General features: G+C 36.1%; 1 long non-coding RNA gene and 1 other non-coding gene across 2 annotated transcripts; one reads left to right on the top strand and one right to left on the bottom strand.

Moving 5' to 3' along the window:
• The first annotated feature begins 671 nt into the window (after positions 1–671).
• LOC140184314 (uncharacterized) lies at positions 672–1992 on the top strand. The gene is made up of 7 exons (XR_011880746.1): positions 672–765; positions 867–980; positions 1180–1247; positions 1376–1481; positions 1571–1613; positions 1706–1762; positions 1841–1992. It is a non-coding gene; the product is annotated as an uncharacterized lncRNA (long non-coding RNA).
• A 5401-nt stretch (positions 1993–7393) lies between these two features.
• LOC112799518 (small nucleolar RNA R71) lies at positions 7394–7500 on the bottom strand. The gene has a single exon (XR_003201094.1). It is a non-coding gene; the product is annotated as a small nucleolar RNA R71 (small nucleolar RNA).
• Positions 7501–25184: the final 17684 nt, after the last annotated feature.

Raw genomic sequence — 25184 nt, forward strand, 5'->3', positions numbered from 1 at the left:
GGCTCATCAATTTTACAAATTATTTTCAATAAAAGGTCCAAATCAAATAATTAGAAATAATATAATTAAATCCTTTATTTTCTCAAAACAGTGGTATTAATATTTTAAAATATTAATTATTTAGTCCAAAATCATATAAAAATCCTTATTATTTCACAACTACCAATTTTATGATTTAAATATAGAAAATAATCTAATAATTATAAAAATTGGATAATAATCATAACTTATCTCAAATTCAATAAATCAAAATTTGCTTTAATTTTTTTTAATAGAGAAATTTTTGAAATTAAAGCTACAGAAACACTGAATTTGAAATTAGCTAATGATAGCCCCTTTTTCCAAAGGTTTTGGGTCTTACATGTAACCCCGAATTTATATTATGTATTATTATTATTATATATGAATTTATTTAATATTAATATCTTTTAATAGTTAATTATTTATAAATTTATAAATTTAAATTATATTATTCAAAAAAATTAATTAAATTAATTTCAAGTATTTTAATTAATTAATTAAGCGGGACCACAATAGGGACTAAAGTTAGTTCCTCCTAATGGAGAAGAGAGAGATGTTGTGAGTTCCTATTTACTGTTTATGACGCAAAAGCTGATGTGGAGTTACTTTTTATGACAGGTGGGCTATAAACAGGAACTGGGATGAGTTTCTTACTGGAGATGGTCTAAATTCCCACAAGGCTTCTTCCACCCTAATGTCTATCCATCTGGAACTGTTTGCTTGTCTATACTTAATGAAGATAGTGTAAGTTCATCTCTCTTGTGTAGGACTGCTTGAGACTAACTTATATAATTTGATTTACATGTCAGTGGGCAAACAGGTTTACAGATTTATTGTCATTGTAGGGGTGGAGACCAGCTATAACAGTGAAGCAAATTCTTGTTGGTATCCAGGATTTGCTTGACCAGCCAAATCCTGCTGATCCTGCTTAGACAGAGGGATATCATCTATTTATCCAGGTATCTAACCTAAGAAATTGGACATTTTTTTCTTTCTTTTGTAGTAACTTTCATAGTTTAAAGAATGACTGATCATATAATCCATACCGATCAGGGATATCATTTGCTTTTCACACTATTTTTCTTGATAATTATCTTGATATTTGATCTTTATCTTGGAATTTGTAATCGATTAAAAGTTTTTATGATATATTATTAGGATATTGGTGTGGGAAGATGGATTCTGCAACTTTGCAGCGTCAGCAGCAGCACCTGAAATAAACTCTGGTGATTGTCCTAATAATAATAATCGTAAAAATAATAATAATGGTTCTTCTTCTTCTATTTATGTTATGTGATTATCAATAATATAATTATTAATTATTATTGTGATGGGTGGAATTGAATAAGTGCAGGTTGATAGGGAAAGTTGCTGCAGATCACAGTCACAAATGGATATACAAAGAGCCTAATGAACAAGAAATCAACTTCTTGTCAGCGTGGCATAATTTGGCTGATTCAGTTAATACTACTTATTAATTAATTCATTAATAATCTTACTCTTAATTACAACTTCATGATTTCATGCTTAATTATATTCTTAATAACAGCATCCTAGGACTTGGGAAGCACAGTTCCAATCTCGAATAAAAGGTAGTATTTATTATGATGATTATGATAAGAAAATAATAAACATTTATATTCATGTGTCTACATCATTGGATCTTTATTGTTTCTTGATGCAGACCATAGCTCTCATTACTGTAAGAGAAGGTGTTGTTCAATTGGGAGCAATTCACAAGGTTTTGTCTCTAGTCTATATATATGATTTGAAATAATTAAGTCTGTAATTGTGGTTAATTAGTGATTAATGAATTAAGGTGATTGAGGACTTGAGCTATGTGGTTCTACTGAGGAAGAAATTCAGCTACACAGAAAGCAACATAAATTAACTTGATAATGTTAAAAGGTCTTTCAGGATGGGGACCTTCAGTGTAATTATATACTATTAATGTTAAAATTTTAGAGCTTAGTTTGTGTGTATGCTTTAAATTTTTTTATGTGTATTTGTTTTATGTAATTAGATGATATTGAAATATTGAAGTTGTTTTATTTTACTTTTAAAAAAAAAACAGTAATAGTTGTGTAGCACAATACCATATGTAATTATGTTTGGAACTATTGACATTGAGAATTTTTTTTATATGTAGAGTTGTTTTATATTGAGAAATTGTATTATAAAAGATTTAGTTTTTAAATTTTGATATTAAAAAATAAATTTTTAATTTGAGAGTATGTAAATGAGATGAAATTAATGAATGATTTGAAATTAAAAGTAAATAAATAATTACAGAGTTTGTGGAGGTTTAAAAATCAGAAAATAGTTAATTTTTGTTAAATTAAAAAAATTAATTTGTGGAGGTTTTAAACTGTCACAAAAGTGATTTAAAATTGCCACAAAAATTCAATACAAAACCCCCACTAAACACATACAAAATCCCCACTGAATAGATTGTGGAGGTTCCTAAAAACCCCACAAAAGACCTCGTGGCACCTCAAATTTTGGGGGTTTAGAAATCCCCATAAATTATTTGGTGGGGGTTATAAACCTCCACAAAAAAAAAAAAAAAAAAAAAACTGCCACAAATAAAGAAAAATCTTATAATACAATGCAACAGATCATAAGGAATAAGATAACATAATCTAAAATCAGCAAATATGAAATGTCTTACTCCTTTCAACAGCAAGCCTATTATTTTTCAATATTTCAGCAACGGTTACCACTCTAGCAATAACTACAGCAAAAAAAAATCAAATAATTTAGAAATATCAAATTGCAAGCATGGAAAAAAGTTGAAAAATATTGAACTACAAATGAACAACTCATAAATAAATCACTAAAGAAATCATGCATATATTCCTCATTAATTTTGAAATGTAATTCTTCCATCGATGAAAAAATGTGTTGTACTTCAAAAATAGTGAAACAACTCTACAAATATTGCATTTCCAAAACACAATGCTATCTAATACTTCAATTAGTTTACCAAATTTGACAACTATTACATTGATTTTTCAAGTTTCATTGTGAATCCTTGCTTAAATATGCTAGTTGCTCTGAGTTATTAGTAGACTTCGAAAAAACAAGCACAAAAAAGCATAATTACAGCATAGATATTCATAACCCTTCTATAATTAGAAACTATTATACTGAGTTTATGAAAAGAGGAGATAACAAGATAATACATCAGAGAAATGAATGACATTTAGATTCAATGTCAAATTTTATTCTTAAATCACAATCTACTCATTATTATACCATTAGAACTAGCAAAATAAAACCTTTTCTTTTCAATAAACATATAAGAGAATGGATTTTATGTAAAATGATAAATATTATAAACATTATGCTAACACATCACAAAGGGTGCATGAGTGAAATAGAGGTGATATGGATTTGAGTTTTTTTTGTTGCTTTTTATTAAAGATACTCCTAAAATTTAACACATGATAAGACCATGGACAGACTTAGATAAAATACTCTTACAACAAAAAGAAATAAACTACAAAAGGTTGAATTTGAATTACTGGCCACATGAAAAGAACTAGGAAGCAACTAAAAGAGGTTTGGTAAGTAAGCTTACCTCACATAGGATTTATTTAAACCATGTTTTTATTTTTATTTATTTAACACACCAGTATAAATAGTGTGTGCAAATAAAGAGAAGAAAGCATATCAAAATGCATGAGTGATGAGCAGATAATTTATATGCTTTTTGGCATTGTTTTTAGGTAGTTTTTAGTAGGATCTAGCTACTTTTAGAGATATTTTTATTAGTTTTTATGCAAAATTCACATTTCTAGACTTTACTATGAGTTTGTGTATTTTTCTATGATTTCAGGTATTTTCTGGTTGAAATTGAGAGACTTGAACAAAAATTTGATTCAGGCTGAAAAAGGACTGCTGATGTTGTTGGATTCTGACCTCCCTGTACTCAAGATGGCTTTTCTGGAGCTACAAAACTCCAAATGGCGCGATCTTAATTGAGTTGGAAAGTAGACATCCAGGGCTTTTCATCAATATATAATAGTCCACACTTTATTCGAGTTTAGATGATGCAAACTGGCGTTTAACACCAGTTTCATGCTGCATTCTGGAGTAAAATGCCAGAAATACGTCACAAACCAGAGTTAAATGCCAATTACACGTTACAACTTGGCGTTTAACTCCAAGAGGAGCCTCTGCACGTGTAAAGCTCAAGCTCAGCACAAGCACACACCAAAGTGGGCCCCGAAAGTGGATTTCTGCACTTAGACTTATTCCTGTAAACCCTAATAACTAGTTTAGTATAAATAGGACTTTTTACCATTGTATTAGTCGTCTTGGTTATCCTGTTTCCCTCTCTATGGCTGGAACCAATGAATACCTTTATCACTTATGTATTTTCAATGGTAGAGTTTCTACACACCATAGAGTAAGGTGTGGAGCTCTGCTGTACCTCGAGTATTAATGCAATTACTACTATTTTCTATTCAATTCAGCTTATTCTTGTTCTAAGATATTCGCTGCACTTCAACATGATGAATGTGATGATCTGTGACACTCATCATCATTCTCACCTAGGAACGCGTGACTAACAACCACTTTCGTTCTACCTTAGATCGAGCGTGTATCTCTTGGATTCCTTAATTAGAATCTTCGTGGTATAAGCTAGAATCCATTGGCAGCATTCTTGAGAATCTGGAAAGTCTAAACCTTGTCTGTGGTATTTCGAGTAGCATTCAGGGATTGAATGACTGTGACGAGCTTCAAACTCGTGAGTGTTGGGCGTAGTCACAGACGCAAAAGGATCAATGGATCCTATTCCGACATTATTGAGAACCGATAGATGATTAGCCGTGCTGTGACAGAGCATTTGGACCATTTTCACTGAGAGGATGGGAAGTAGTCATTGACAACAGTGACACCCTACATACTGCTTGCCATGGAAAGGAGTATGAAGGATTGGATGAAAGCAGTAGGAAAGCAGAGATTTAGAAGGGACAAAGCATCTCCATACACTTATCTGAAATTCCCACCAATGATTTACATAAGTATCTCTATCTTTATTTTATGCTTTATTTATCTTTATATTCGAAAATCATTATAACCATTTGAATATGCCTAACTGAGATTTACAAGATGACCATAGCTTGCTTCATACCGACAATCTCCGTCGGATCGACCCTTACTCACGTAAGATATTACTTGGACGACCCAGTGCACTCGCTAATTAGTTGTGCGAAGTTGTGACGAAGTGTGATTCATATTTAAGAGCACCAAGTCTATTGGCGCCATTGTTGATGATCACAATTTTGTGCCTACCAAGTTTTTGGTGCCGTTGCCGGGGATTGTTCGAGTTTGGACAACTGACGGTTCATCTTGTTGCTCAGATTAGGTAATTTTCCTTTATTCTATTTTCAAAAAGTTTTCAAAAATCTTTCAAAAAAATAATTTTCTTCTTTTTTTCGTTTTTACAAAATTATTTTCGAAAAATCCAAAATTTTTTTTAAAAAAATCATAAAATCAAAAATATTTTGTGTTTCTTGTTTGAGTCTAGTGTTAATTTTTAAGTTTGGTGTCAATTGCATATTTTAAAATTTTTGCATTTTTCGAAAATTCATGCATGTGTTCTTCATGATCTTCAAGTTGTTCTTGATAAAGTCTTCTTGTTTGATCTTCATATTTTCTTGGTTTGTGTCTTTTGTTGTTTTTCATATGCATTTTTGCATTCATAGTGTCTAAGCATGAAAAATTTCTAAGTTTGGTGTCTTGCATGTTTTTCTTTTCTTGAAAAAATTTTCAAAAATAAGTCTTGATGTTCATCTTGACATTCAAAGTGTTCTTGGTGTTCGTCTTGACATTCATAGTGTTATTGCATGCATCATTGGTTTTGATCCAAAATTTTCATGTTTTGGGTCATATTTGTGTTTTTCTCTCTCCTCATTAAAAATTCAAAAATAAAAAATATCTTTCCCTTATTTTCCTCATAAATTTTGAAATCTTTGGGTTGACTTAGTCAAAAAATTTTAAAATTAGTTGTTTCTTGTAAGTCAAGTCAAGATTTCAATTTTTAAAAATCTTATCTTTTCAAAACTTTTTCAAAAATCAAATCTTTTTCATTTTTTATTTAATTTTGAAAATTTTTAAAAAATTGATTTTCAAAATCTTTTTCTTAATTTTATCTCATAATTTTCGAAACTTTACTAACAATTAATGTGATTGATTCAAAAATTTAAAGTTTGTTACTTTCTTGTTAAGAAAGGTTCAATCTTTAAATTCTAGAATCATATCTTTTAGTTTCTTGTTAGTCAAGTAATCAATTTTAATTTTAAAAATCAAATCTTTTTCAAAAATAAATTTCAATCATATCTTTTTCAAATCATATCTTTTTCAAAATCATTCAAAATCTTTTCTAACTTCTTATCTTTTCAAAATTGATTTTCAAATCTTTTTCAACTAACTAATTGACTTTTTGTTTATTTCTTATCTTTTTCAAAACCACCTAACTACTTTTCTCTCTCTAATTTTCGAAAATCACCTCCCTCTTTTTCAATATTCTTTTAATTAACTAATTATTTCAAATTTTAATTTTAATTTTATTTCTTCTTTTAATTTTCGAAAATCACAAACCATTTTTCAAAAAATTTTTTTGAAATCTCCTCTCTCTCATCATCTTCTATTTATTTATTTATTTATCTACTAACACCTCTTCTACTCAAAATTTGAACCCTCTTCTCCCCTCTACCTGTGTTTGGATTTTTTTCTTCTTTCTTCTACTCACATAAAGAAATCTCTCTACTGTGGTAAAGAGGATCTCTATTATTATTTTCTGTTCCCTTATTTTTTATATGAGCAGGAGCAAGGACAAGAACATTCTTGTTGAAGCAGATCCTGAACCTGAAAGGACTCTGAAGAAGAAACTAAGAGAAGCTAAAATACAACAATCCAGAGAAAACCTTACAGAAATTTTCAAAAAAGAAGAGGAGATGGCAGTCGAAAATAATAACAACAACAATAATGCAAGGAAGATGCTTGGTGACTTTACTGCACCAAATTCCAACTTACATGGAAGAAGCATCTCAATCCCTGCCATTGGAGTAAACAACTTTGAGCTAAAGTCTCAATTAGTTCTCTGATGCAACAGAATTGCAAGTTTTATGGACTTCCATCAGAAGATCTTTTTCAGTTCTTAACTGAATTCTTGCATATCTGTGATACTGTTAAGACAAATAGGGTTGATCCCGAGATCTACAGGCTTATGTTTTTCCCTTTTGCTGTAAGAGATAGAGCTAGAGTATTGTTGGACTCTCAACTTAAAGATAGTCTGAACTCTTGGGATAAGCTGGTCACGGCCTTCTTGGCCAAGCTTTTTCCTCCTCAAAAGCTGAGTAAGATTAGAGTGGATGTTCAAACCTTCAGACAGAAAGAAGGAGAATCCCTCTATGAAGCTTGGGAGAGATACAAGCAACTGACCAAAAAGTGTCCTTCTGACATATTTTTAGAATGGACCATCCTGGATATATTCTATGATGGTCTGTCTGAATTGTTTAAGATGTCATTGGACCATTCTGCAGGTGGATCCATTCACTTAAAGAAAACACCTGTAGAAGCTCAAGAACTCATTTATATGGTTGCAAATAACCAATTCATGTACACCTTTGAGAGGAATCCTGTGAGTAATGGGACACTTCAGAGGAAGGGAGTTCTTGAAATTGATGCTCTGAATGCCATATTGGCTCAGAGCAAAATGTTGACTCAGCAAGTCAACATGATTTCTCAGAGTCTGAATGGATGGCAAAATGCATCCAACAGTACTAAAGAGGCATCTTCTGAAGAAGAAGCTTATGATCTTGAGAACTCTACAATGGCAGAAGTGAACTACATGGGTGAACCCCATGGAAACACCTATAATTCCTCATGGAGAAATCATCCGAATTTCTCATGGAAGGATCAACAAAAGCCTCAACAAGGCTTTAATAATGGTGGAAGAAACAGATTTAGCAATAGCAAGCCCTTTCCATCATATTCTCAGCAACAAACAGAGAATTCTGAGCAGAGCCCCTCTAGCTTAGCAAACATAGTCTCTGATCTATCTAAGGCCACTTTGAGTTTCATGAATGAAAAAAGGTCCTCTATTAGAAATTTGGAGGCACAAGTGGGTCAACTGAGTAAGAAAGTCACTGAAATTCCTCCTAGTACTCTCCCAAGCAATACAGAAGAGAATCCAAAAAGAGAGTGCAAGGCCATTGATATTATCAATATGGCTGAATCTAAAGAGGAAGGGGAGGACGTGAATCCCAATGAGGAAGACCTCATTGGATGCCCCCCAGATAGAAAGGAGTTCCCTATTGAGGACCTAAAGGAATCTAAGGCTCATATAGAGACCATAGAGATTCCATTAAACTTCCTTCTGCCATTTATGAGCTCTGAGAACTATTCTTCCTCTGAAGAGAATGACAATGTAACTGAAGAGCAAGTTGCTCAATATCTAGGAGCCATCATGAAGCTGAATGCCAAGTTTTTTGGTAATGAGACTTGGGAAGATGAACCTCCCTTGCTCATTAGTGAACTAAATGCATGGGTTCAGCAAACTTTACCTCAAAAGAAATAAGATCCTGGTAAATTCTTAATACCTTGTACCATAGGCACCATGACCTTTGAGAAGGCTCTGTGAGACCTGGGGTCAGGTATAAATCTTATGCCACTATTTGTAATGAAGAAACTGGGATCTTTGAGGTACAAGCTGCAAGAATTTCATTAGAGATGGCAGACAAGTCAATAAAACAAGCTTATGTATTGGTAGAGGACGTGTTAGTGAAGGTTAAAGGCCTTTACATCCTTGCTGATTTCATAATCTTATACACTAGGAAGGATGACGATGAATGCATCATCCTTGGAAGACCCTTCCTAGCCACAGCAGGAGCTGTGATTGATGTTGATAGAGGAGAGCTAGTCCTTCAATTGAATGGGGACTATCTTGTGTTTAAAGCCCAAGGATCTTCCTCTGCAACCATGGAGAGGAAGCATGAAAAACTTCTCTCAATACAAAGTCAAACAAAGCCCCCACAATCAAACTCTAAGTTTGGTGTTGGGAGGCCACAACCAAACTCTAAGTTTGGTGTTGAGAAGCCCCCACATCCAAACTCTAAGTTTGGTGTTGGGAGGTCCCAACAATGCTCTGAACATCTGTGAAGCTACAAGAGAGTTCACTATCAAGATATTGACATTAAAGAAGCGCTTATTGGGAGGCAACCCAATTTTTATTTATCTATATTTCTATTGTTCTTTTATGTTTTATTAGGTTCATGATCATGTGGAGTCACAAAACAATTGCAAAATTAAAAACAAAATCAAAAACAGCAGAAGAAACAGCACACCTTGGAGGAAGAGCTTACTGGCGTTTAAACGCCAGTAAGGAGCATCTGGCTGGCGTTTAACGCCAGAACAGAGCATAAAGTTGGCGTTGAACGCCAGAAACAAGCTTCAGTCTGACGTTAAATACCAGGATTGCATGCAGAGGGCATTTTACATGCCTAATTGGTGCAGGGATGATAAATCCTTGACACCTCAGGATCTGTGGACCCCACAGGATCACCTTAGGATCTGTGGACCCCACAGGATCCCCACCTACCCCACTTCTCTTTTCTTCACACATTCCAATAACACTACACCCTCTCCCTCCACTATATAAACACCTCCATCTTTCTTCATTTTGACACAACACCACTCTCTCTTATCCCCCTTGGCCGAAACCAACACATCTCTCCCTCTCTTCCATATCTTTTTCTTCTTCTTCTATTTTTTCTTCTTTTGCTCGAGGGCGAGCAATATTCTAAGTTTGGTGTGGTAAAAGCATAGCTTTTTTGTTTTCCATAACCATTTATGGCACCTAAGGCCGGAGAAACCTCTAGAAAGAGGAAATGGAAGACAAAAGCTTCCACCTCCGAGTCATGAAAGATGGAGAGATTCATCTCAAAGGTCCATCAGGACCACTTCTATGAAGTTGTGGCCAAGAAGAAGGTGATCCCTGAGGTCCCTTTCATGCTCAAGAAAAATGAGTATCCGGAGATCCAACATGAAATCCGAAGAAGAGGTTAGGAAGTTTTTACCAACCCTATTCAACAAGTCAGAATCTTAATGGTTCAAGAGTTTTATGCCAATGCATGGATCGCTAGGAACCATGATCAAAGTATGAACCCAAATCCAAAGAATTGGCTTACAATGGTTCGGGGAAAATACTTAGATTTCAGTCCGAAAAATATAAGGTTGGAATTCAACTTGCCTATGATGCAAGAAGACGCACATCCCTACACTAGAAGGGTCAACTTTGATCAAAGGTTGGACCAAGTCCTCATGGACATATGTGTGGAAGAAGCTTAATGGAAAAGAGACTCAAAAGGCAAGCCGGTTCAATTGAGAAGACTGGACCTTAAGCCTGTGACTAGAAGATGGTTGGAGTTCATCCAACGCTTCATCATCCCTACTAGCAACCGATTCGAAGTAACTGTGGATCGGGCCATCATGATCAATAGCATCATGATTGGAGATGAAGTATAAGTTCATGAAGTCATCTCTCCAGATCTCTACAAAGTAGCCAAAAAGCTCTCCACCATGGCAAGGCTAGCTTTCCCTCATCTCATTTGCCATCTATGCAACTTAGCTGGAGTTGTCATAGAAGGAGACATCCTCATTGAAGAGGACAAGCCCATCACTAAGAAGAGGATGGAGCAAACAAGAGAGCCCATTCATGGATCTCAAGAGACGCATGAGGAAGCTCATCATCAAGAAATCCCTGAGATGCCTCAAGGGATGCATTTTCCTCCAAACAACTATTGGGAACAACTCAACACTTCTCTAGAAGGATTAAGTTATGACATGAAATAATTAAGGGTGGAACACCAAGAGAACTCCATCATTCTCAATGAGATTAGAGAAGATCAAAGAGCTATGAGGGATGAGCAACAAAGGCAAGGAAGAGACATAGAGGTGCTCAAGAACACCATTGGTCCTTCAAGAAGAAGGCGCCACCATCACTAAGGTGGACTCATTCCTTAACTTCCTTGTTCTTATCTCTCTGTTTTTCGGTTTTTGAGCTTCATGTTTGTCTATGTTTGTGTCCTTACTACATGATCATTAGTATTTAGTAACTATGTCTTAAGGCTATGAATAATTCCATAAATCCTTCACCTTTCTTAAATGAAAAATGTTTCTAATACAAAAGAACAAGAAGTACATGAGTTTCAAATTCATCCTTGAAATTAGTTTAATTATATTGATGTGGTGACAATACTTTTTGTTTTCTGAATGAATGCTTGAACAGTGCATATTTTTTATCTTATTGTTTATGAATGTTAAAATTGTTGGCTCTTGAAAGAATGATGAACAAAGAGAAATGTTATTGATAATCTGAAAAATCATTAAATTGATTCTTGAAGCAAGAAAAAGCAGTGAATAAGAAAGCTTGCAAAAAAAATGGCAAAAAAAAAGAAAAAAAAAGAAAAAGCAAGCAGAAAAAGCCAATAGCTCTTTAAACCAAAAGGCAAGAGCAAAAATCTAATAGCCCTTAAAACCAAAAGGCAAGGGTAAAAAAGATCCAAGGCTTTGAGCATCAATGGATAGGAAGGCCCAAGGAAATAAAATCCAGGCCTAAGCGACTAAATCAAGCTGTCCTTAACTCTGTGCTTGTGGCATGCAGGTCCAAGTGAAAATCTTGAGACTGAGTGGTTAAAGTCGTGATCCAAAGCAAAAAGAGTGTGCTTAAGAACTCTGGACACCTCTAACTGGGGACTTTAGCAAAACTGAGTCACAATCTGAAAAGGTTCACCCAGTCATGTGTCTGTGGCATTTATGTATCCGGTGGTAATACCGGAAAACAAAGTGCTTAGGGCCATGACCAAGACTCAGGAAAGTAGCTATGTTCAAGAATCAACATACTTAACTAGGAGAATCAATAACACTATCTAAAATTCCGAGTTCCTATAGATGCCAATCTTTCTGAACTTCAAAGGAAAAAGTGAGATGCCAAAACTGTTCAGAAGCAAAAAGCTACAAGTCCCGCTCATCTAATTAGAACTAATATTCATTGATATTTTGGGATTTATAGTATATTCTCTTCTTTTTATCCTATCTGATTTTCAGTTGCTTGGGGACAAGCAACAATTTAAGTTTGGTGTTGTGATGAGCGGATAATTTATACGCTTTTTGGCATCGTTTTTAGGTAGTTTTTAATAGGATCTAGCTACTTTTAGGGATGTTTTTATTAGTTTTTATGAAAAATTCACATTTTTGGACTTTACTATGAGTTTTTGTGTTTTTCTATGATTTCAGGTATTTTCTGGCTGAAATTGAGGGATTTGAGCAAAAATCTGATTCAGGCTGAAAAGGACTGCTGATGCTGTTAGATTCTGACCTCCCTGTACTCAAGAAAAGTTTTCTGGCGCTACAAAACTCCAAATGTCGCGCTCTCAATTGCGTTGGAAAGTAGACATCCAGGGCTTTCCAGCAATATATAATAGTTTACACATTATTCGTGTTTAGATGACGCAAACTGGCGTTCAACTCCAGTTCCATGCTGCATTCTGGAGTAAAACGCCAGAAACACCTCACAAACCAGAGTTAAACGCCAATTACACGTTACAACTCAGCGTTTAACTCCAAGAGGAGCCTCTGCACGTATAAAGCTCAAGCTCAGCCCAAGCACACATCAAAGTGGGTCCCGGAAGTGGATTTCTGCACTTTGACTTATTCTTGTAAACCCTAGTAACTAGTTTAGTATAAATAGGACTTTTTACCATTGTATTAGTCGTCTTGGTTATCCTGGTTCCCTCTTGGGGCCGGAACCAATGAACACCTTTATCACTTATGTATTTTCAACAGTGGAGTTTCTACACACCATAGATTAAGGTGTAGAGCTCTACTGTACCTCGAGTATTAATGCAATTACTACTATTTTCTATTCAATTCAGCTTATTCTTGTACCTGAAATCACAGAAAAACACACAAACTCATAGTAAAGTCCAGAAAAGTGAATTTTAACTAAAAACTAATAAAAATATAATAAAAACTAACTAAAACATACTAAAAACATACTAAAAACAATGCCAAAAAGTATTATTTTGTTCTGAGCCAATATGGCATTCAGAGTATCAATCTCAAGAATTCCTTTCTTCTGATTCGTCCCATTGTTCACAGGATTCCTTTCAGAAGTGTACATGAATTGGTTATTTGTAACCATTTCAATGAGTTCTCGAGCTTCTGCATGCGTCTTCTTCAGATGAAGAGATCCTCCAGCAGAGCTGTCCAATGACATCTTGGACAGTTCAGACAGACCATCATAGAAGATACCTATGATGCTCCATTCAGAAAGCATGTCAGAAGGACACTTTCTGATCAATTGTTTGTATCTTTCCCAAGCTTCATAGAGAGATTCACCTTCCTTCTGTCTGAAGGTTTGGACTTCCACTCTAAGCTTACTCAAGTTTTGAGGTGGAAAGAACTTTGCCAAGAAGGCATTGACTAGCTTTTCCCAAGAGTTCAGGCTTTCTTTAGGTTGTGAGTCCAACCATATCCTAGCTCTGTCTCTTACAGCAAAAGGGAATAGCATAAGTCTGTAGACCTCAGGGTCAACCCCATTGGTCTTGACAGTGTCACAGATTTGCAAGAATTCAGCTAAAAACTGATGAGGATCTTCCAATGGAAGTCTATGGAACTTGCAAATCTGTTGCATTAGAGAAACTAATTGAGGCTTAAGCTCAAAGTTGTTTGCTCCAATGGCAAGGATAGAGATGCTTCTCCCATAGAAGTCGGGAGTTGGTGCAGTAAAGTCACCCAGCACCTTCCTTGCATTGTTGGCATTATTGTTGTTTTTGGCTGCCATTTCTTCTTTGAAGAATTCTGTTAGGTCCTCTACAGAGAGTTGTGCTTTAGCTTCTCTTAGCTTTTGCTTCAAGGTCCTTTCAGGTTCAGGGTCAGCCTCAACAAGAATGCTTTTGTCTTTGCTCCTGCTCATATGAAAGAGAAGAGAACAAGAAAGTATGGAATCCTCTATGTCACAGTATAGAGATTCCTTAAGGTGTCAGAGGAAAAGAAAAATAGAAGGAGAAGGTAGAAGAATTCGAACTTATCAAGATAGATAGAGTTCGAATGGTGCATTGAGGAGGAGTGTTAGTCCATAAATAGAACGATGTGAGAAGAGGGAAAGAAATTTTCGAAAATTACAGTAAATTAATTAAAAGAAATTTTGAAAAATGGTAATTGATTTTCGAAAACTAAGATTGGGAAAGAAATTAAGTGAAATTTGAAAAAGATTTTGAAATTAGAAATCAAAAAGATATGATTGAAAACTATTTTGAAAAAGATGTGATTAAAAAGATATGATTGAAAAGTTATGGTTTTAAAAAGATATGATTTGAAAAACAATTTAAAAAAAAGATTTGATTTTGAAAAATTAATGACTTGGCTAACAAGAAAAGATATGATTCAAACATTTAAACCTTTCTCAACAGAAAAGGCAACATACTTGAAATTTTGAATCAAATCATTAATTGTTAGCAAGTATTTTTGAAAAGTGGAAAGAAATTGATTTTGAAAACATATGATTGAAAAGATATGATTTGAAAAAGATTTGATTTTGAAAAATTTTGAAAACTTGAACAAAATTTGAATTAAAAACAAAATCTTCCCTCTTGTGCCATCCTGGCGTTAAACGCCCAAAATGGTATCCATTCTGGCGTTTAACGCCCAAAGTGCTACCCTTTTGGGCGTTAAACGCCCAGCCAGGCACCCTGGCTGGCGTTTAAACGCCAGTTTTCCTTCTTCACTGGGCGTTTTGAACGCCCAGCTTTTTCTGTGTAATTCCTCTGCTGTATGTTCTGAATCTTCAATTCTCTGTATTATTGACTTGAAAAGACACACATTAAAATTTTTTTGGATTTTTTAATGATGAGGAATAATCAAAATGCAACTAAAATCAAATAAACAATGCATGCAAGACACCAAACTTAGAAGTTTGTATACTACTGACACTAACAAGTTGAGAATGCATATGAGAAACAACAAAATACTCAAGACAAGAGAATTTAAAGATCAGAGCAATGAAATCATCAAGAACAACTTGAAGATCAATGAAGACACATTATTGAATTCAAAGAATGCATGCAATTGACACCAAACATAGAATGAGACACTAGACTCAAACAAGAAACATAAAATATTTTTGGTTTTTTTATGATTTTGTAATTTTTTTGGATTTTTCGAAAATTATATGGAAAATAAAATAAAGAGATTCAAAATTTTTAATAAGAATTCCAGGAATCATGCAATGTTAGTCTAAAGCTTTAGTCTAAAAAGATTAGACATGGCTAGCCAAGCTTCAGCAGGACATTACATTCAAGAGCTAAATTGATGAAAATCAATCAGCTTTGGTGATGATAAGAACATCACCTTGAAACGCTAGAATTCATTCTTAAAAATTATAAAGAAAAATACCTAATCTAAGCAACAAGATGAACCGTCAGTTGTCCAAACTCAAACAATCCCCGGCAACGGCACCAAAAACTTGGTGCACGAAATTGTGATCATCAATGGCGCCATCAACATGGTACGCTCAATTGCAATCTCAACTCTTTATCACAACTTCGCACAACTAACCAGCAAGTACACTGGGTCGTCCAAGTAATAAACCTTACGCGAGTAAGGGTCGATCCCACGGAGATTGTTGGTATGAAGCAAGCTGTGGTCATCTTGTAAATCTCAGTCAGGCGGATTCAAATGGTTATGAATGATTTATGAATAAAGCATAAAATAAAGATAGAAATACTTATGCAATTCATTGGTGAGAATTTCAGATAAGCGTATGGAGATGCTTTGTCCCTTCTGTCTCTCTGCTTTCCTACTGTCTTCATCCAATCCTTCTTACTCCTTTCCATGGTAAGCTGTATGTTGGGCATCACCGTTGTCAATGGCTACAGTCCCGTCCTCTCAGTGAAAATGTTCAATGCGCTCTATCACAGCACGGTTATTCAGCTGTCGATTCTCGATCATGTCGGAATAGAATCCAGTGATTCTTTTGCGTCTGTCACTAACGCCCCACAATCGCGAGTTTGAAGCTCGTCACAGTCATTCAATCCTTGAATCCTACTCAGAATACCACAGACAAGGTTTAGACCTTCCGGATTCTCAAGAATGCCGCCATCAATTCTAGCTTATACCACGAAGATTCTGATTAAGGAATCCAAGAGATATCCACTCAATCTAAGGTAGAACAGAGGTGGTTGTCAGGCACACGTTCATAGGTGAGAATGATGATGAGTGTCACGGATCATCACATTCATCAAGTTGAGGAACAAGTGATATCTTAGAACAAGAATAAGCTTAATTGAATAGAAGAACAATAGTAATTGCATTAATACTCGAGGTATAGCAGAGCTCCACACCTTAATCTATGGTGTGTAGAAACTCCACCGTTGAAAATATCTAAGAACAAAGTCTAGGCATGGCCGAATGGCCAACCTCCCAAAGAGGGTTCAATCATCAAAACATGATCAAAAGATAATCCTAAGATCTAAAGTGATCAAAAGATTCAAGGGATCAAAAGACGAAAATACAACAGCAAAAGGTCCTATTTGTAGAGAACTAGTAGCTTAGGGTTTACAAAGATGAGTAAATGACATAAAAATCCACTTCCGGGCCCACTTGGTGTGTGTTTGGGCTGAGCATTGATACTTTCATGTGTAGAGACTCTTCTTGGAATTAAACGCCAGCTTTTATGCCAGTTTGGGCGTTTAACTCCCATTCTTGTGCCAGTTCCGGCGTTTTACGCCAGAATTCTTGAGCTGACTTGGAACGCCTGTTTGGGCCATCAAATCTCGGATAAAGTATAGACTATTATATATTGCTGGAAATCCCAAGATGTCTACTTTTCAACTCAATTGAGAGCGCGCTAATTGGACTTCTGTAGCTCCAGAAAATCCACTTTGAGTGCAGGGAGGTTAGAATCCAATAGCATCTGCAGTCCTTTTCAGCCTCTGAATCAGATTTTTGCTCAGGTCCCTCAATTTCAGCCAGAAAATACCTGAAATCATAGAAAAACACACAAACTCATAGTAATGTCCAGAAAAGTGAATTTTAACTAAAAAATAATAAAAATATAATAAAAACTAACTAAAACATACTAAAAACATACTAAAAACAATGCCAAAAAGCGTATAAATTATCCGCTCATTAAGGAGGTCCCTTGGAAGATCCACATCAGTACCTAGCCATCTTTCTAAGGATATGTGATGCAGTTAAGACAAATGGTGTACACCCAAACATCTATAAGTTGCTGCTATTTCCATTTTCCTTGAGGGATAAGGCTACTCAATGGTTAGAAGCATTTCCCAAAGAAAACATCAATAACCGGGAGGATTTAGTGAGAAAATTTTTGGCTAAGTTCTACCCACCTCAGAGGATCAAAAGATTGAAGACAGAGGTGCAAACCTTTACCCAAATGGATGGAGAATCACTTTATGAGGCTTGAGGGAGATACAAAGCATTGATTAGGAAGTGTCCACTGGAGATGTTTAATGAATAGGACAGACTTCAAAATTTCTATGTGGGATTGACTTTAAAATCTCAAGAAGCTTTGGATTATTCTACTGGAGGATCAGTGCAACTAATGAAGACAGCTGAGGAAGCTCAAAATCTCATAGACATTGTGGCAAATAACCAATACTTATATGCTCATCAAAGGCAACACCAACCAGCTCAAAGGAAGGGTGTATTAGAGCTGGAAGGTGTGGATACCATTCTGGTACAAAACAAGGTGATGCATTAACAGATTTAACAACAAATAGAGATGATGGCCAAGAGGATTGATGGTCTTCAAGTTGTAGCGGTGAACACTACAAATCAACCATCACCAACATGGGGACAAAGTGAAGAAAGCTATGAAGAGCAACAGCCTGAGCAAGTCTAATACATGCACAACCAAGGAGCTGGACAAAATGAGTTCCATGGAGATACCTACAACTCATCCTGGAGGAACCACCCCAATTTGAGGTGGGGGAGACAACCAAAACCAATAGCCTTGGCAGTGAAACTCAAACCAGAACAATTCCAAAAACACAAACCATTAAAACCATCAAAACACTAACAAAATTTAATACAGAAAACCACAAAATAACTAACCCTCATCCAACTACTATCTACCCAATAACCCCTCAGCTAACCAAAATAACTATCATCCACTATCAACATCCCATAATCAACCACAACCACCCCAAGAATCTCATAGGATCTCCAATTAAGGAATCTGGAATCTGGAAAGGCAAATTGGCCAATTGTCCAAGCAAACAGTGGCTGAAAGAGCACCCAATGCATTACCAAGTGACACCATTTCAAATCCCAAAGAAGAATACTAAGCAATCCAATTAAGGAGTGGAAGAACCTTGGTGAATGACAAAGAAGCTAACAAGAGGCCAGCTAAAAATGATGAGGCCAGCAGCAAGGAAGAAGTGACACTTAAGGAGAAAAAGGAACAGCCACAAGCTTCAAAGAAGGGAAAGCAAATCATGAAGGAGCAATCACAAAGAGGAAGATAATGAAGCCTTACACCCCTCCTCTGCTATATCCTCAAAGATTTCAGAAGGAGATCAAAGACCAATAATTCTTCAAATTCCTAGATGTTTTCAAGAAGCTAGAAATCAATATCCCACTTATTGAAGCATTAGAGCAGATGCCTCTGTATGCAAAATTCCTCAAGGAGCTTATTAACAAGAAGAGGAGCTGGAATGAAAAAGAGACAATGATCTTAACCCAAGAGTGCAATGCTGTCATCCAAAGAGGTCTTCCACCAAAGCTCAAAGATCCAGGAAGCTTCATCCTATCCTGCATTATAGGCAACAGAACATTGGACAAAGCCCTCTGTTATCTAGGAGCCAGCATCAACTTGATGCCTCTCTCATTAATGAAGCAGCTTGCAATAGAAGAACTCAGACCAACTAGAATGTCACTTCAAATGGCAGATCGGTCACTCAGGATACCTAATGGAGTGGTGGAGAATTTGTTAGTGAAGGTTGGAAAATTCATATTCCCTGCTGACTTTGTCATTTTAGACATGGAAGAAGAAGGACATAACTCAATTATCTTGGGTAGACCTTTCTTGGCCACAGCAAGGGCCATTATAGATGTAGAGAAAGGTAAAATGATCCTCAGGGTGCATGATGAGCAAATAATCATCAATGTCTTCAAAGCTATGGAACACCCCCCTGAGAGAGCACAACACATGAGAGTGGAAATGATAGAAGATCTGGTGGAGGAAGTGCTTGAAGCGACTAGTCAGGAAGAGCAAGAAGGAGAGATAGAAGTAGCTCAAGATGCCTCAAGGGAACACGTGACTGAAAGCTCTTCTGAAAGCAAGGCAGAGGAGAAGCCAACCCAAGAATTGAAACCTCTTACTCCACTCCTTAAATATGCATTCCTTGGTGCAGCATATAGCTTTCCAGTGATCATCAAATCCACCTTGAATAAAGAAGAAGAAGGAAAACTCCTTGCTGTATTGAGAGCTCACAAAGGTGCATTAGGGTGGACCATTGATGACTTGAAAGGCATAAGCCCTGCCATATGCATGCACAAGATATCTTTGGAGGACAATTCCAGACCAGTGGTTCAACCTCAGAGAAGGCAAAACCCCACAATGAAAGAAGTTGTTCAGAAAGAAGTAATGAAGTTATGGAATGCAGGGATCATCTATCCTATTTTTGACAGCTCATGGATAAGCCCAGTTCAAGTGGTGCCAAATAAATGTGGGATGACTATCATTGTTAATGAGAAAAATGAGCTCATTCCCACATGAACTATGACATGATGGAGGATGTGTACTGACTACAGAAGGTTGAACGATGCCATACGCAAAGATCATTTTTCCCTCCCCTTCATTGACCAAATGCTTGAAAGGCTAGCTGGCCATGCATATTACCGTTTTCTTGATGGATATTTCAGCTATAATCAAATAGTAGTTGACCCCATGGATCAGGAGAAGACATCTTTGATCTGCCCCTTTGGAGTCTTTGCATATAGAAGGATACCATTTGGATTGTGTAATGCTCCAGCTACGTTTCAAAGATGTATGCTATCAATCTTCTCAGACATGGTAGAAATATTTATTGAAGTATTCATGGATGATTTCTTTGTTTTTGGTGACACTTTCAATGCTTGCTTGCATCATCTTACCCTAGTCTTGAAACGGTGCCAAGAAACTAATCTGGTTTTAAATTGGGAAAAATGCCATTTTATGGTACCCAAAGGAATTGTTTTTGGCCGCAAAGTTTCAAGAAAAGGGATAGAAATTGACAAGGCAAAGGTAGAAATTATGGAGAAACTTCCTTCACCAACTAATGTGAGAGCTGTTAGAAGCTTCTTAGGACATGCCGGATTCTATAGAAGATTCATCAAGGATTTTTCTAAAATAGCTAAACCACTAAGCAATTTGCTGGTGGTTGACAATCCTTTTGTTTTTGATGAAAACTGTAAGCATGCCTTTGAAACTTTAAAAACCAAACTCACAACACACCAATCATCACACCCCCAGATTGGGAATTACATTTTGAACTCATGTGTGATGCAAGTGACCTTGCAATTGGTGCTGTGTTGGGACAAAGGAAGGGCAACTTACACCATGTAATTTATTATGCAAGCAAAGTATTGAATGAAGCTCAGAAAAATTACACCACAACAGAGAAGGAATTATTGGCTGTGGTTTATGCATTTGATAAGTTAAGATCATACTTGATTGGATCTAAGATTGTAGTTTACACTGACCATGTTGCCTTTAAGTATTTGATGTCAAAACAGGATGCCAAACCAAGACTCATCAGATGGATATTGCTCATACAAGAGTTTGACATTGAGATAAATGATAGAAAATGGAGTGAAAATCAAGTCGCTGATCATTTATCAATGCTACCAAAAGAAACAAATCAAGGAGCTTCACATCCAGTAAACGAAGCTTTCCTGATGAACACCTTTTGCAAATCCAACAAGGCCCTTGGTTTGCAGATATTGCAAAATATAAGGTTGAACGGAAGATCCCTCAAGAATTCACCAAGCAACGAGTGAAGAAGCTGCTCAATAAAGCTAAGAAATTCTTGTGGGATGAACCATTCTTATTTATGAGGTGTCCAGATGGGATGATTAGGAAATATGCTCTTGAGAATGAAATGAAAGATATACTGTGGCACTGCCATAATTCAGCCTATGGTGGTCACTTTGGACCAGAAAAAATGGCTGCCAAGGTACTCCAAAGTGGATTTTATTAGCCAACCATCTTCAAGGATGCCAGGGAGTTCGTTCATCTATGTAATAAGTGCCAGAGAGCTGGAGGATTGACAAGAAGGAATGAGATGTCTCAGATCTGCATCCTGGAGATAGAACTCTTTGATCTTTGGGGCATAGACTTTATGGGCCCTTTTCCACCTTTATACTCCTTCAAATAGATACTTGTGGTAGTAGAGTATGTCTCAAAGTGGGTGGAAGCCATAGCAACAACTACATGTGATGCACAAATTGTCCTTCAATTCCTTAAGAAGCATATTTTTACTAGATATGGAGTGCCTAAGGGTCTTGTCAGTGATGGTGGTAGCCATTTTTGTAACAAACAAATGGAAAAACTACTTCACAAATACAGAGTGATGCATAAAGTAGCCACACCATATCACCCACAGACCAATGGCCATGCAGAGCTTGCAAATAGGGAGTTGAAGAAGATTTTGGAGAAAACCGTGGGGAACACAAGAAAGGATTAAGCCAAAAAATTAGAAGATGTTCTCTGGACATACAGGATAGCCTTTAAAACTCCTATTGAGAAGTCCCCTTTTCAATTATTATATGGCAAGTCCTGTCACCTCCTTGTAGAGCTTGAGCATAAAGCCTTCTGGGTCACTAAACTCCTCAACCTTGATTCTCAAGCAACAGGAGAGAAGAAACTACTGCAACTAAATGAGTTGGATAAGTTTAGACTGGAAGCCTATAAGAATGATAAGATCTACAAGGAAAAGGCTAACAGATGTCATGACAAAAGGATCTCAAAGAAGGAGTTTAAACCAGGACAGTAAGTACTCTTGTATAACTCCAAGCTCAAAGTTATCCCTGGCAAACTCAAGTCCAAATGGACTGGTCCCTACTTAGCGACAAAGGTTCTTCCTTATGAAAGCCTTGAACTTATGGATGAAGCAACAAAGGACATCTTCACAGGAAACGGTCACACGACAAAGCATTACTTGGGAGGTCATTGGGACAAAGAGAAGGAGGTTCAGGAATTAAGTTGAGCAAGAATGAAAGATGTCAAGCTTGTGACAATAAAAGAGCGTTTGTTGGGAGGCAACCCAACAAGAGGTAGATTTCTTTTCTTAACTATTTCAAAAAAAGGGTTAAGTAGATTTATCTGTATTGCAAGGAGCTAAGTTTGGTGTTGCACACCAAAACAATTTAAGGGATAATGAAGGATGCTATGTTTGGTGTTCCACCAAAAATCTCATTTAAAAACACATTTCAACCCTCTGCATAAATGGTTAGTAGCTCCAAGCAATCAGAGAAACCACTGAACTATTGTCTGTTCTCTAGTTTTTAATTTTATTACTTTTAGCAAAAGCACAAGGTTTCATGTAACTGATGCATCATAGACAGTAGTAAGGGACTAAGTTTGGTGTTTCCTCACCAAAGTAAGTTCAAAAACCTACAATAATTCATGCATGCTAACCATCTGCCTAAGTTCTTGGAAAAACAAGAAACTTCCAATAATTATGCAGAAAAGACACTCAGCCTCTTAAAAGAATCATCACCAAGGGAAATGCAAGAGTAAAAGATGATGAAGACAAAACGAAAGCTGCAAGACACTCCTGAGAGGTTGTATTGTCACAAAATTCACTCCGCTTTGAAATGTTCTTAATGAGAAGTTGCTGTTTACCTTGATGTTTAGTTCAGATAGTGCAAATTTTGATGTCTGTTAATTGCACTAGTTTAAATGCTTGTTTTCATCTTCATCTGCTTAAATTCATGTCTTGTTTCCCTTTTACATCAATAAGAGAAAATGTTTGAAATAGAAAGTAATTGTCCAATGTGGTAGGAATTAGAATGAAGTTCAGTGGTGGTAATTGCTTGATTGGATGATAAGCTCAACAATAAAAGCTGCAGAATAGAATGTCCTTTGTAGTGAGAACTTAGCTGCTGTGATAAAACCTTCAATTAATGAACATCCCTGGAAAATAAAGAAAAGTAAGAAAGAAAAAGAAAAGAAAAGCCAAGAATTGGCAACAAGAATGAAAAAAAAAATAATAAGACTAGACACCAATAGCTTGGACCTTAGGACATATGCCTGTGGTGCTTCTTGTACTAGGATATGATTGGACAATTAGCTTCTGATGAGTCTTTTAAAACTTGATAACTTGGGTTAACTAACCCGGGATTATCAACCGAAAGTCCATTATCAAGAGCAACCTAGCTACAAAGTATTTAGTGATCCAAAGAGATGCTGGGCACCAATGTTCCTAAGAAGAATTGTGAGCCAAGTGTCTGTAGTGAAGAGGTGTTGAGAAAAATTAAGCCAAAAGGCTGCTACAACACTTGACACTGAGCCATCATTGAGAAATAAGCTTTTTAAGCAAAAGAAAGAAGGAAAAATCTAACAGGAATCAATCAAAGAGCAAGGCATTATAGCAGCAACTCTAGTGAATCCTCAAAGAGATATTTCACAGCTAGCAGCTAAGAATAATTGAGCTGCATTTTGTCTGCATAAAACCCCATGAACCAAATTCAATTACTTGCTAAATAAGGATATAAATGCTTCTCTGTTTTATTTCATTTCTTCTCATGTTTAGTGCTTGCTTGGGGACAAGCAAGGTTTAAGTTTGGTGTTGTGATGACAAGTCATCTTATGCTAGTTTTTACAAGCATCTTTCGTTAGTTTCATTAGGTTTTATGTACTTTCTTGCACAACAAGTAAGTGATTGGAGTGGAATTTCATGATTATTTTGAATCAATCAAAATTATTTATTTTACACCAAATCATAAGGTTTATGCTAGAATTTATTGATTTTATGAATGATGCAAAGACCTTATAATTTTGGTGAGACTTTGATTGCTTGTTTGGTTGCTTGTAGCTGAAGAAATGAAGAGAAAGGGAAAGCAATCAGGGAACTATTGCGTTAAGAAGAAGAATGCCACGCCCACTAGCAAACATGGCTAGCATTCACTTCTAAAGTGAGCATGGAGCTCACTTTGTTACCTTTTCAATATTTTCAAGCTTGGGGGAGGAAGCTCGTGCCATCCGTACACTAGGAGCGCTCAAAATTAGAGCGTAGTGCTCATTAAGGCAGCACTGGGCAAGGAAACTCGTGCACCAAATGGTGCAGCGCTCAAATAAAGGAACGTAGCGCTCAATAAGGCAGTGCTAATGTGAGGAAGGCACGCACTAAAGCGCCAGCGCTCAAAATTTGAGTGTAGTGCTCAGTAAGGGAGCGCTATGAAGAAAACTTGCGCACGAGGGATGCACGCCTGGGGAATGAACGTAGCGCTCATCTCATGCACGGAGCGCTCCACTGGAAGGAGCTATAATGCACCCCAACCCAATTTCATTCAAGGCCAACCAAAAGCCCATTCTAATTGCTCAACGACTGAAAATAGAAAGTGTATAAATAGGATCAAATTTGATTTGGACGAGATCGGATCTTTAGCTCACTTTTAGTTTTCTTTTAATTTTCCTTTTGAGAAGTTGGGAATTGGGATCAGATCTAAGTTTTCTTTCTGTGTTCATTTTTATTTCTTCTGCAACTTCCATTTTCTATTTTGGGTCTTGGAACTCAGATTGAAGAACTCCACTGAAATTCTTCAACTGAGAATCATCTTTTACTTTTCCTCTTTATAGTTCTAAGAATTTGAAATTGGATCTTAACTTTCTTTTCTATTTTCATTTTAGTTCTTCTGCAATTTCTTTTTTACTGTTTGGTAAAGAGAGTAATTGAGATCTAGATTTGCTTTCTGTTCTTGTTACTCTTTTGAAATTGTCAATTTCTCTTTTAGGATTTCATAATTGAGCTAAGCTTTTTTGCTGTTTTGATTCTTCTGCAATTTTTCATTTCTGTTTTGGTCCTTCTGCAATTTCTCCTCATCTTATACTTCTCTGATCTACTACAATTTACATTTTCTAG

Source organism: Arachis hypogaea, chromosome 4, assembly GCF_003086295.3.
Source record: "Arachis hypogaea cultivar Tifrunner chromosome 4, arahy.Tifrunner.gnm2.J5K5, whole genome shotgun sequence".
Taxonomy (NCBI): domain Eukaryota; kingdom Viridiplantae; phylum Streptophyta; class Magnoliopsida; order Fabales; family Fabaceae; genus Arachis; species Arachis hypogaea.